This window comes from Halichoerus grypus, chromosome 14, assembly GCF_964656455.1.
Source record: "Halichoerus grypus chromosome 14, mHalGry1.hap1.1, whole genome shotgun sequence".
NCBI lineage: Eukaryota > Metazoa > Chordata > Mammalia > Carnivora > Phocidae > Halichoerus > Halichoerus grypus.
In genome coordinates this window covers 51,434,146-51,446,316 of record NC_135725.1, presented here as the reverse complement: position 1 = coordinate 51,446,316, position 12,171 = coordinate 51,434,146, and the positions used below count along the sequence as shown (strand labels likewise).

The following is a 12,171-nucleotide window of genomic DNA, read 5'->3' as shown; positions in this document are numbered from 1 at the left end:
CTGAGTGATGGGTGAAAAGTACTTTCCTCAGAGATATACATTCTTCTTTGGATTCGGGACTTTGCTATGAGAATAAACTTTTCTCCCAAACGTTGTTAACTTTAAATATTCAGTATTGATTTCTACTTATTCTCTCTCCCGAGTTCAAAGTTATGCACCCTTCGAGTAGTTTGTAAGGTATCTGTACTTACAAGGAAATGTGAGGTCTCCTTTCCAGGAACTGCTGTAATCTCTTTCTCTAATTCTGTCCATATACTGAATCTAAGAACTCTAACCTTAAGGCCAAGTAATTTACCATTAGTGGTCCGTGTTTATTGAAAACATACCCACAGAGAAATGACAATGATTGTTGTCATCAAAACTAGTGCTTTGATTATAAGTGTAAGAACCTAAATTTCTCTCGAACACATTTTAAAACTCTTTATCTATAAAATTTCTCAGCAATGAACAACAACAGAATGGAAATAGAAATATGTATTAAGCCCAAGGAAAAAAAGTCTTTCAAATGAAGACCCTGTTATCTTTTTAACAGTTTTGTTCTTTCTGTGATTTACTAGGTACCATAAATGTGAACTTAAGGTTTCAATTCTTCCTCCAGTCTCAAGTCCAGGTGCTTTATTTGATGTTCTTCCTGGAGGGCCCCAACCCAGCACACCGCGTTGGAGAGTTACATACCTGGAGAAAGGCACAGACAAATATTCAGTTACAGTTGTTACTTTACAGTCAATACTTGTTATTTGTCTGTTGATCTAAGGCTAATGACAATTAGATTGAACAAAGCAGGTACTGGAGGACATTGCACACGCTAAAGCCACTGCATGATGCCAAAACGCAAAATCCCAAGGCTAGCTAGAACCATTCTATATGACACTGTAATGATGGTCACATGACACCACATATTTGTCAGAAGCGCACAGAACTTTACTGCACAAAGAATGAGCCTCCATGTATGCGAATCTAAACAAATCATTTAGGAGGTCAGAGGATCGAGTATGGGACAAAAGAATCTAACACCCTTACATATGTAGGCAACAGCATCACTAAAGTGGCGGTTGGGGAGTGGGGGGTTGGGAGGTTGGGGGTGGGGAAGGTGCTGCCAATACCCAAGTCAGGCACTTCTCCCAAGAGATGACTGTGGGCACCACGGACATACACAGTGTCTTTTGAGCAACACCTGTATCGAAATCACCTGTAACTTTTCAGTCCTATTTTGAAATAAGCGTGAAGCTATCTTTGTTTGCAGAGATTCTGAGTCAGTAGGAGTTGTGTGGGTCATTTATTGAAGAGGTCAATGAATGTTAATATAACAAGAACCTAATAATAATCACACAGAAGCTTAATATCCATACAGGGGTGGGATGAGTTATGCAACAAGAGTTTATATCTGTTTCTTCTTCCTTTTCAGCTGGGTTTCAACCGGAAATCTATGTGAGTTACACATTCCCTAAGGCTGAATTGACTTGTTTATGTAATTGCCCTTTTTCTTCTTCAAGTTAAAATTTTTATGATGGAAAATACCTTTCTCCTTATTCTGTATTTTTCCTTCTATCAAGGCAAATTTCTGCATTAGACTGCAATAGTCGTGGAACAGGAAAAAAATGTATGTTTTCAATTTTTGTTATAAAAGCTATATTAAAAAAACTTTTTGGTATATGGGTGCTGGTCCTTATAAATAATATATGAGAAATTAAAGTATTCAGACACACCGGGAATTTGGAGTAGTTAGAAATGTGAAATATGTAGGGCTCCATTAAATGATTTTGCAGTGCTAGGAGGTCATAAAGATGATTAGACCCCTGTCTGTGCGAGCTTCATGAACCTCCCCCTCCTGGTTCTGGTGTTAATGATCCTAGTTGTTTGCAGTGGAATTTATATTATTTTAATGATGAGGTCAAGGGGGAATTGGGAGGTGAAGGTCAAAAATACTGTAACATTGGGCAGTGCCTCTTCCGTAAAATCTTACCAAAACTTTTCCTGCCCTTAGTAGTCTTGAGATGGGGTTTTAATTGGGGCCACAGGTAAGGCATCATGAGATCAATTAAACCTCCAAAACTCTGTGCATCCAACTGGCCTATGATCGTCCCTGTGATCTGTAGTAGCCCCAAGGGGCCAAAGGAGAACAGCTCTGGTATTAGCCTCAAAACCATCTCTGGACTGTCCTAGGAGATACTGAAACAGCAGTTTGGGTCTTCTGAGAACTTTTCATTTATTGACACCTTGGTGTATTATGAGAAATTGCATTCATGTGATGGTATCTATCTCCATGAAATTGCTGTAGAGTTGTGTTCTTGGCAATGAATATATTTTTCATAAATACACATACACACGCACACAGTACGGTACTGAAGAGTCACAAGTGTTTTGTACTACATTTTAACTTCTACATATGGGAGTGACTTTAGGAAATCTATTCAGGAAATCTAATTTTACAGTGAGGAAATTGGGATTCCAGCTAGCAACACAATGACAGTTCTTCTTCCCATTAGAATATGGGAAGGCAGGGGTTGAACCCGCAGCACAGTGCTCTTTCTGTGATAAAACATGGCTATATGGATACAAAGATACAGGTATATACCTGTAACACAAAACTGGTTAGAAACATAATATCCAATAAATCTAGTATGAAACAAAACTCACTAATTCTATCTTGAGTCTAAGTTTTTTTTTGATCATTTTTCTATACTGAACTCATACATCCCATAAATAAAAACACTTTAAAGGCCAGATACTTTTGATTGCTTAGTCATAACCGACAAAAAGAGGCTTGAACAAATGCCTTCATTTCATACATTTTGTGTAAGAACATTTTGTGACCTTTATCATACCTACCACAGAGCTTTGCCTGTGAATAGTGCTCAGTAAATCTGTGTTCGTTAATTGAAGGGATGAAACGCAGGCATCTCTCAATTTATTGTCAATGAGTGAAAAATTTTTCTCATTTCATCACAGAATTATATGGAGCTGCTATGTGGATGATTGCATCTCCATGTGTTTAAAGGAAAATGTAAGGAAGGTATATCATAATGAATGCCTAGTAAGTGCTAGTGACTTTATATCGATTGTCTCATTTAATCCTAAGCACATCCTTGCACCATAAGAATATAATCTCTGCTTACAGGTCAGAAAATTGAGCCTTAGGTCACATAACAAGAAGGATCATGGTCAGGGTTGGAACCAAATTCTGTATGACCACAAAGGCCATCATTTCTCATACTATAGTCAAATCTGATACAGAAAAGAGACTTCATGATATGCATTTCCTAGAGCTATTTTAAAATGTCTAAGTGCCTGGGTGGGACATGAGGAGGAGGGGGGGGAAAAAAGCAGAGTCAAATTCCCCACAGATCAGTTTTTCATTCCAAATGGTGCATGTTATTCTTTCTTTGCCTGACTTCACAGTGCATCCCGATACTGTGCAACTCTATTCGTCTCAAGACATATGGAAAGAGTTTTATGTTTTAAACAATTAGACTTGACAGCACTATTGTTTCTTTCTTATTTAATATCCTTCAGCCCTGGAGCCCAGCCAGAATCTGTATTCTCTCTCCAAATTTAATTCCCATTCCTCGTACATATCACTTAGTTGTCGGGAGACAGTAACTTAATGACATTTGTTCCTGTGGCTTAAGAACATCTGGGTTATGTCACTTTTTAGCAGACCTGCTTAGCTCAGAGGGAATAAAGTTCTTTGTCTCATGATCTTTCAGGGCCCTTATTATTGTTGATTTTGTTTTCCAGAGCCTATGTTGTTCTGTAAATGTCACGAGATGACAAGATTTCTAGGTATTAATTTGTTTCTGCTCAGAGAAGGATGGTAGTTATAAATACGAAGGAACAGGGAACAAGGATATTATAGAGGGGAAACTAGCAAAGTCATAGTTGCCGGTGTGTAACTTGCTGGTTTGGCAAGCTTAAAACTCCAAGGGAAATGAAAACAAGGGTTATGTAGGGGGGGAAAAAAAAGGCGTCTCTACATTTTGTGTGATTTCGGTTCAACTCAATTCAATCAGTTCAGTTCAGTTCATGAAATATTTCTTTGAGCCTTGAATGAAGAGCAGGTACTATCCTAGATGCTGAAACAACTTAGATTTCTTTATGGCTTTGTGTGGCCAAGCAAAATAGAACTAATAATGTGGGTAGTTTTGAGAAAGTCACTTTACCTCCCTGGGTCTCAGTTTCCTCATCTGTTCAATGGTGACCTCTTGCAATCACTCACATTTGGTGACCTTCCTTATGGCACAGCTGTGCTATAATTAAAAGAGCACTTGTTTTAAAATTGGCAATTCGTATTTTAGTCCTGGTTCTGCTACTGTTTGGTAAGTCCCCCAGCTCTTTTTGCATGTTATCTAAGAGGTTAGAGAAACTGATTGCAAAGGTTCTCTTTTTACTGGATAGCCCTGTGAGACTGGACGTCACCTCATCTGTCCGTATTAATAGCTAGCATAGAGTAAGCAAACCAATTATGGGGATGGTGTTCATGCTGTTGAACCCAATTATTATTCTTTCCCCCACAGTGGTATGCTGGTATGGTCAGTAATCTGTGACCACACAGAGAGGCAACCGGTTCCCCGTGGCAGAAAACATGGCCCTGTGACTGAAAGAAGAATGACTTTTAAAGTCAAAAATTTCAAGAAATGAATATCTCTTTGAATAGCAGAGAAGGTTCTGGCAAGATTTTAAGTGGTGTGGGGTTAGGTTTGTCAGCTTGCAACAAAGAAATATTTCATTGAACTAAACTTTGTTGAGCTGGGTTTGAACATCTATTACCATTCACTGAATATTGTAGCCTCCCTCTTTGTAGTGCCTTTTCCACACAAGGATGCCCCAACTGATTGACATCAATCAATCAAGCTTCACCATGTGACTTGCCCTGGCCAATAAAATGTGAGGAGGGAATTCGATGTGCCATTGCTGCTTGGGAGTTTTAAGAGAGGCAGTGAACAATCATTGTGTTCCCTTTCTCTCTACCACGAGATCAGCAATGTCCCAAGGTGTAGGGCATCCATCAACTTGGCACTCAGCATGAAAACACTGTGGAGCCATCCCGTGATTATTTTAGTGTGATCAAGGACTAATCTTTTGTCATTGTAATCCACTAAGATTTCTTTGTGCATTGCATTATAGTCTAGTCCCCGCTTGCTCGTAGTGCTTGCTACTGAAAAATAAAGTGGGGAGCGAGGTGAATCTAACCTTGGGTCCTTTATGGATATTTCAGTCAGGCAAAATGTTATAGTAATGTATGGTGCGTATTACTTAGAGGAAGTGTGCATTGCATACATATATTGGGGTAAGCAAACCTGACCTTGGGGGTCAGGGAAGGCCATCTTGATAATATGCATTTAAGCTGACAGCTTATAAATTAATAGCAATAAAACTGGCTGAAGGCCAGGAGGAGGAAGAGGGTGTTGCAGAAAGAAAATCACAGGTCAAGGCATAAAGGCAAGAAAGCTCATGGGAGTTGGGGAACTCATTGTTGAGTATGGCCGTGAGACAGGGTGAAGGGGAAACTGAGAAGGAACATGGCCGGTGAGATAACATCAATAATAGTAATAATAGTGAGCATTTATTAACTTTGTGCTAAGTGCCTTACATATATTTTCCTCATGATTATTATCACCATTTTATACAAGAGGAAATTGATCCAGAAAGAGGTTTAATAACGCGCCTGTAGCCACACAGCGGGAATGTGATTTTATCTGGAGGGCAATAGGAAATCACTGCATGGTGTTACACAGGGGAGCCTCACGATCAGATTCACATTTTAGCAAGATCGTCCAGCTGCAGTGGGTTCCCAAATCAAAATCCCAGTCTGGTGGGAGGAAGTGTGGACCTCCGTCTCTGCTGTTCTTAACAGTGTGACTCCATTGACTAAGGCAGTCAGGAGGAGGGAAGATGATTGCCAAAGCACTACAGAAAAGGTTATTTATTTTATTTATTTATTTATTTAAAAAAAATGCTTTTTAAAAAAAATTCAGGCACCTGGGTGGCTCAGTTGGTTAAGTGTCCGACTCTTGATCTCGGCTCGGGTCTTGATCTCAACAGTTGAGAGTTTGAGCCCCGCGTTGGGCTCCACACTGGGCATGGAGCGTACTTTAAAAAAAAATTAAGATATTTTTTAAAAAATTTAATAAACTTTATTATTTTTTTAGATGAGAAAATATGGAATGCCTCCTGAATTTGCACAGGGGCCACGCTAATCTTCTCTGTATATTATTCCAGTTTTACTATATGTGCTGCTGAAGAGAGCATAGAAAAGGTCATGTTTGGAAGGAGTAAGAATGGTATATGCAAGAAAAAAATATATTGTGGGTCTCCAGAGCATTAAGATTTGGGTAATAGTTTTAATAACAGTATAAATACAATAAATTGATGCCCCAATGAGCTCTAGTACCTAATTCAAATAATGGATATGGTATCACATCAATATTTTGAGCATTTCAATTTACTTTTGACCATAAGACAGACAATTTAGTGGGTAAATTGAAGACAGAACCAAAAATCTTAAATTTTATTTATTTATTTTTTTACATAGGCTCCATACCCAGTGTGGGGCTTGAACTCATGACCCTGAGATCAAGAGTCCCGTGCTCTAGTGACTGAGCCAGCCAGGCACCCCAAAGCCAAAAATCTTTAAAGCAGATTGCATTAGGGGTCTGTGTATTCTTCCCTCCTTGTTTACCAAGGTTGAATAATAGTGATCACAATTTGTGTTTCTCTTTGTCATAAATAGACATAAAGACCAAGAGGGGAAAGAGTCCTTCCTAAATGACAGTAACAGAGCTCTAACAGTTGTTTTCTCTGGGTTGTGTGGTATCCATCAGAAGCCTCTGGAGACCTAGGCCTGACTGAAGAGGTCCCCAAGTCAAGATGCCAGGGACTGATTAGTATGAATGCTCTTCAGTCTTTGTAGGATCCCTTCTGTTTCAGCAGAATTCACAGGAAGAATTGTGGGTAATTTTGACATTTATGGTTTGTGTCCTTTAACCTTCTCTATACACTATCCCCAGAACCCCGACTCGTTCTCTTTTTCCTTTCTTTTCTTTCTTCTTCCCCTTCCCTGCTGACTCCCTTTTTCCTCTTTTAAAACAGACTGCAGAAAATAACATGCTAGAAATGAGCTGACTGCCAATATGCATGAGAAGATTTATTGCAACCGAGAAAGGATGTTATGAGACATCGCATATATTAATCTTTCCGTTTTGGTCTACAAAGACCCGAGTTTGGCTACTTTCACTTATATGCTTTTAGGGAGATAAAGCTAGGTCAGAACAGGAGATGTGGGGGGGTGATAGGCAGAGATTTACAGCTCAAGTGTCTGGGAATACAGGTTGGCTTTGCGATTGTGGCTTCTCCTTGACAGGCACAGGCATTCCGGGGCTGGCTCCTCAGAGGTTTTTAACACCGCTCCTTGCAAACCAACTACCCGGCCCAGGGAAGTTGTCAGAAAAGATCAGTGCAGGTTTAGGGATGGTTTTTTGAAGTTTTCCTGAAATAACCAATAATGAGTTGCAGGCTTTGATCGCTCTTTTTATAGATCTTGCAGCAGCTGGATCAAAATCTAATGAAGACGTCTGCAGTTGCCAATGGCAGGCCTGCACATTTCTGTCCTATTTCTTGAGTGCGCAAAGGCATTTCATTTGGGAACATGAAAGGCATATTTAGTGACAACTGATGGTTCTTTGTTTTTTAATTCCCAATAATGTCTTCAGTAAGTGCTTTTGTTAACATTTTTGCATTATACAATAGGTGACACAGGAAGATAATCGGTGTGCTGAAAGCAATTAAAGAGTTTATATCCAACTTGTTCTGCCTATTAAATGGATCCATTCGGCATAGAAGCACATTAGCATCTTTACAGTGGAATGATTGTGGAAATAGGTTATTCACGGGGCCTGTGCCTCTTCCTCCTGCTGCAATAAGACATATCTTCAAGATTGGAGAAAAGGAATGAGCCATTTTTCTCCCCTTGGAGCTGTAAACAGAAGTAAAACTATTAATAGACGCTGTAGCTAATCCCAAGAAGCTGCAACCGAGAGATTAAATAATGTCGGGAAGAGAGAAAGACAGAATGGAGGGAGGGGAGGAAGGGAAGAGAAGGCGGGGAGGCCAGTTCCCTGATTACCGTGCTGTATTAGACAAGGACAGACTGAAGGACTCCAGCTGATCATAGGGTGGACAGTTGGTCTAACAGGGAACTCCTGTTTTCAGCAAAGTAAATATCACTTCACCTATTGCTTGAGCTGTTCTAATGGGAAGACTTATTTATTTATTTATTTATTTATTTATTTTATTTTTTAAAATTTTATTATGTTATGTTAATCACTATACATTACATCATTAGTTTTTGATGTAGTGTTCCATGATTCATTGTTTGCGTATAACACCAGTGCTCCATGCAGTACGTGCCCTCTTTTTTTTTTTAATTTTTTATTGTTATATTAATCACCATACATTACATCATTAGTTTTTGACGTAGTGTTCCATGATTCATTGTTTGTGCATAACACCCAGTGCTCCATGCAGAACGTGCCCTCTTTAATACCTATCACCAGGCTAACCCATCCTCCCACCCCCCTCCCCTCTAGAACCCTCAGTTTATTTCTCAGAGTCCACAGTCTCTCATGGTTTGTCTTCCCCCTCTGATTTCCCCCTCTTCATTTTACCCTTCCTACTATCTTCTTTTTTTTAACATGTAATGTATTATTTGTTTAGAGGTACAGGTCTGTGATTCAACAGTCTTACATATGTTTTATTTTTTAAGTAGTAGTCAAGATGATTTGAAATATGGTTTGGATGCCATGGAGATGCAACTGAGCCTAAAGGGGCGAATGGACTTTGTGAGCAAAAAAATGTGTTTTGTGTTTTAAAAAAACCCCAGAGAAGTGGGAGGCCTTTGGGTAAGTTCACCATTTGAGACTGGGACCTCATTTGTATTGCTACATAGAATGGATTATAACACAGGGATAATGTCCTTGTCTAAGGACATTTGAAATGATTAAATGTCCCCAAGTTTTGTTCCTACTAATACTCTTGGACTTTTGTTCATCTTCTCTTCAGTATATGCATGCTGACGGAGAGGCATTATGAGTCAGCATCTCTGCTGAAGATCAGCACATCTCTTCCTATTTTCACACAAGCTGTGAGGTTGGTATTACTGATACAATTTAGTACTACTCAAACTGTGGTCTGTGGACATCATCATCATCATCATCACCATGACTTGGAAACTTATGAGACATGCAAAATCTCTGGCTCTACAAGCAGACCTAATATATCAGAATCTCCAAGGGAGGGCCCCTGGAATGTGTTTTAACAAATAGGGACTGAGTTAATATCTCCTCCAGCTTAACAAGCCCTACAGGTAATTGTTCTGCCCACTCGCATTTGAGAAGCAATGTTTTATTGTTAGGAAATCTGCAGCTCAGAGTGTTTGGGTGTTATGTTAAGGTCACACACCTTCAGAGAAATGGAGTTGAATACTGACTTAGGATTCTTATTGTGTCTCAAGCTGGGATCTTTTATAGAATCACTGAAATACCCGGTCACCCCTCCTGGGGTCAGGAGCATGCTTGGTCTCTGGGGATGGTCTTTCATTAGGGATCGTGACTGAGGATGCTTGGCATCTATGACTGATTTGAGCTGTTGTTTCTCTGCTAAAAGATAAATTCTATTGTCTCTGCCAATGCAGTTAGCTTCTGAACCAGGCCCGACTGGCCACCCTTCTGGTGTTTAAAGAGACAAGGGAAGCTCAGACAGTGACTGGAAGGTGGGCCAAAGGACGAGTGTGTGGCACCCATCTATTTCACCTACAGAAACACTAAGGAGAGACCTGAATGTTGATCATCTCTCTACATTTTTATATCTATTAAGCTCTGGGGTCGGGGGGGGGCAAGAATAGCTTCTGGCATGTTATAGGAATAAATCAAATTTATTTGTGATCACAGATCACTAAATATCAGCAGCAAATTGATCTAGATCAAGGAATTCATTGGATGCGTGAGAATATAGACCAGCACATGGGGAAGGAGGCTTATTGAAGTCTGGCCCTGCTGACTGTCATTCTCCATGCTTGAATAAGCCTTAGCTCAGGCCTTTGGTATTCAGGCTGTGTTGTGTCTCAGAAAGAACCGGATACTCATTAGGATAAGACTGCTTTACTGGCATCATTTTGCTTTCTCTTCACCCATTTTGCCCTCTTTTTTGATAGCATTTGGAAGTCATGACCCAGAACTTGAAATATGTTATTCACTCAATAAAGGCAGGGCTTCAAAACAAAATTAATGCTGTTCTTTGGCAGCTGATATCGTGATGCAAGGGTTTCAAGGAGGGAGTCTGTTAAAGGGAAGGAGCTCTAGCATCTTACAGGCTGAGGTTCCGACCGTGGGTCTGCCATTTGATAGTTTGTATGACCTCAGGCCTGTTGCTTTTAACCACTCCATGTCATAGTTTCCTCCTGTAAAATTGGGAATGCTTTATATGTCATAGAGTAATTACATGGATTAAACATGGGGCAACCATATAATCGGTTTGCCCAGGACCGTCCAGGTTTACACTTGCTGTCTTGAGGTAATTATTTACAACATTTCCTTTGGCTCTGAAAGTGTCCTGATTCGGATGATAAACTATATAGTTATACTCATTAAATAATATAATGTATGTAATGTGTCATGTCCCATCAGTATTCAGTAAATGAAAGCCATCATTTGAAATACTGCATCTGGAAGCCAATTGTATCTTCCCACTAAACTAGACTTAGTTTTCCTCCCTGGAAAATGAATGGTAAGACACTCAGGGCTGTGCCTATCTATGCTGGGGGGTCTTTGCTTCTCTGTGCCCCTCCTTTAGTCTGTGCCACCTCTTAGGTCAGGAACAGCAAGAGCCTGGGGCAAAACTCACTGGTCACTTCTGCAGAACCAAGTGTTGCTGTCACCTAGGGATCACTGGATCATTGGTAGCGTGTTTTGGAGCTTTTAGAAGAAAACTTACGATACAACAGGCAGTATATTACATTTATGAGTATTCTCTAATGCCAGGTGCTCTAAATCTTTTGAACTCAAGGTGGGAGGTATTAGTCCCATCTTACAAATGAGGAGTCCCAGACTCAGAGAAGTTAAGAAATCATACATTTGGTAGGAGGAGAAGCTGAGTTAAATTCTTTTTTTTTTTTTTTTTGTCTCCTAAGCTCTTTCCACAATAATGCTCAAATGCCATTAATGAGGAGCAATTCTAACACCACATGAAATGATGAGTAATACCAATCAGTTCAATATCATTCTTGGCTTCCTCTCGTTGGCAGGTGGAATGGAAACACTCTGCCACAAGGAGGGAGGATATTTCTAAAACCAACCTGCCACTTCTTTGATCTTAATGTTTCCCCCCATATGCCCATCATAGATACAGCTTTTCATAGATCATCGAACATCCCAGATATTAATTGCTGCTATCTTGCTGCCTCTGCCAAACATCCCAAAATTTAAGATTATTAGAAAGCAGAAGGTCTGATTGGGGCTTGATGTGAGAGACACTAATGGATGAAATGAGAAGAATTGGAGAAAAAGGAAGAAAGGCAGGGATGACTGTCAGATCAGACTCACCTCTGTATAACCAGATGGAGACTTTTTGGAGAAACCCATTCCTTCCCACTTCCCTAACCATTTTAGGTTAATTCTGACCTGCTTTAGGTAGATAAAGATAAATGTGAATTTTAAATTATATTTAATCTTCATTAAAGTAATTATCTCTCTTAATGAAGAATTTGCTGGGTTGTGGTTGTGCAATGGAGTATAAAATCCTAAGTGAATAAAATCAATTTCATTTTCAGGCTAGCTTTTCTGTCCATTAATAAACAAGGCACAGAAAATATATTTGCTCAGAATCATGCAGCCAGCTCCTAGCTTACGCACAGCCAATACCACTTAAAAAAGCAGGAAAGTTGGCTCTCCATTTCTCACCCTTCATTTTTCAACCTAAAGGAGAGCATCCACCCCAGGATGGGAAAGTTCCATGAGTTTCCATATTGGGGCTGTTTACTGGGTCCAGCAGTGAGACCACTGCGGGTGATATCTCACAAACAACTGGTCTAATGGAATAGTGTTTGTGTGGTGCAGTGTATTTCATCTAAGTGCTCTGGTTTATTAATCACATAAGTATGAATTAGACTCTGGCATGCTT

The 12,171-nt window shown here is 39.8% G+C and overlaps 1 pseudogene; it reads right to left on the bottom strand.

Moving 5' to 3' along the window:
* Positions 1-6,153: 6,153 nt before the first annotated feature.
* LOC118555002 (U6 spliceosomal RNA) lies at positions 6,154-6,249 on the bottom strand (annotated as a pseudogene).
* Between the last annotated feature and the right edge of the window lie 5,922 nt (positions 6,250-12,171).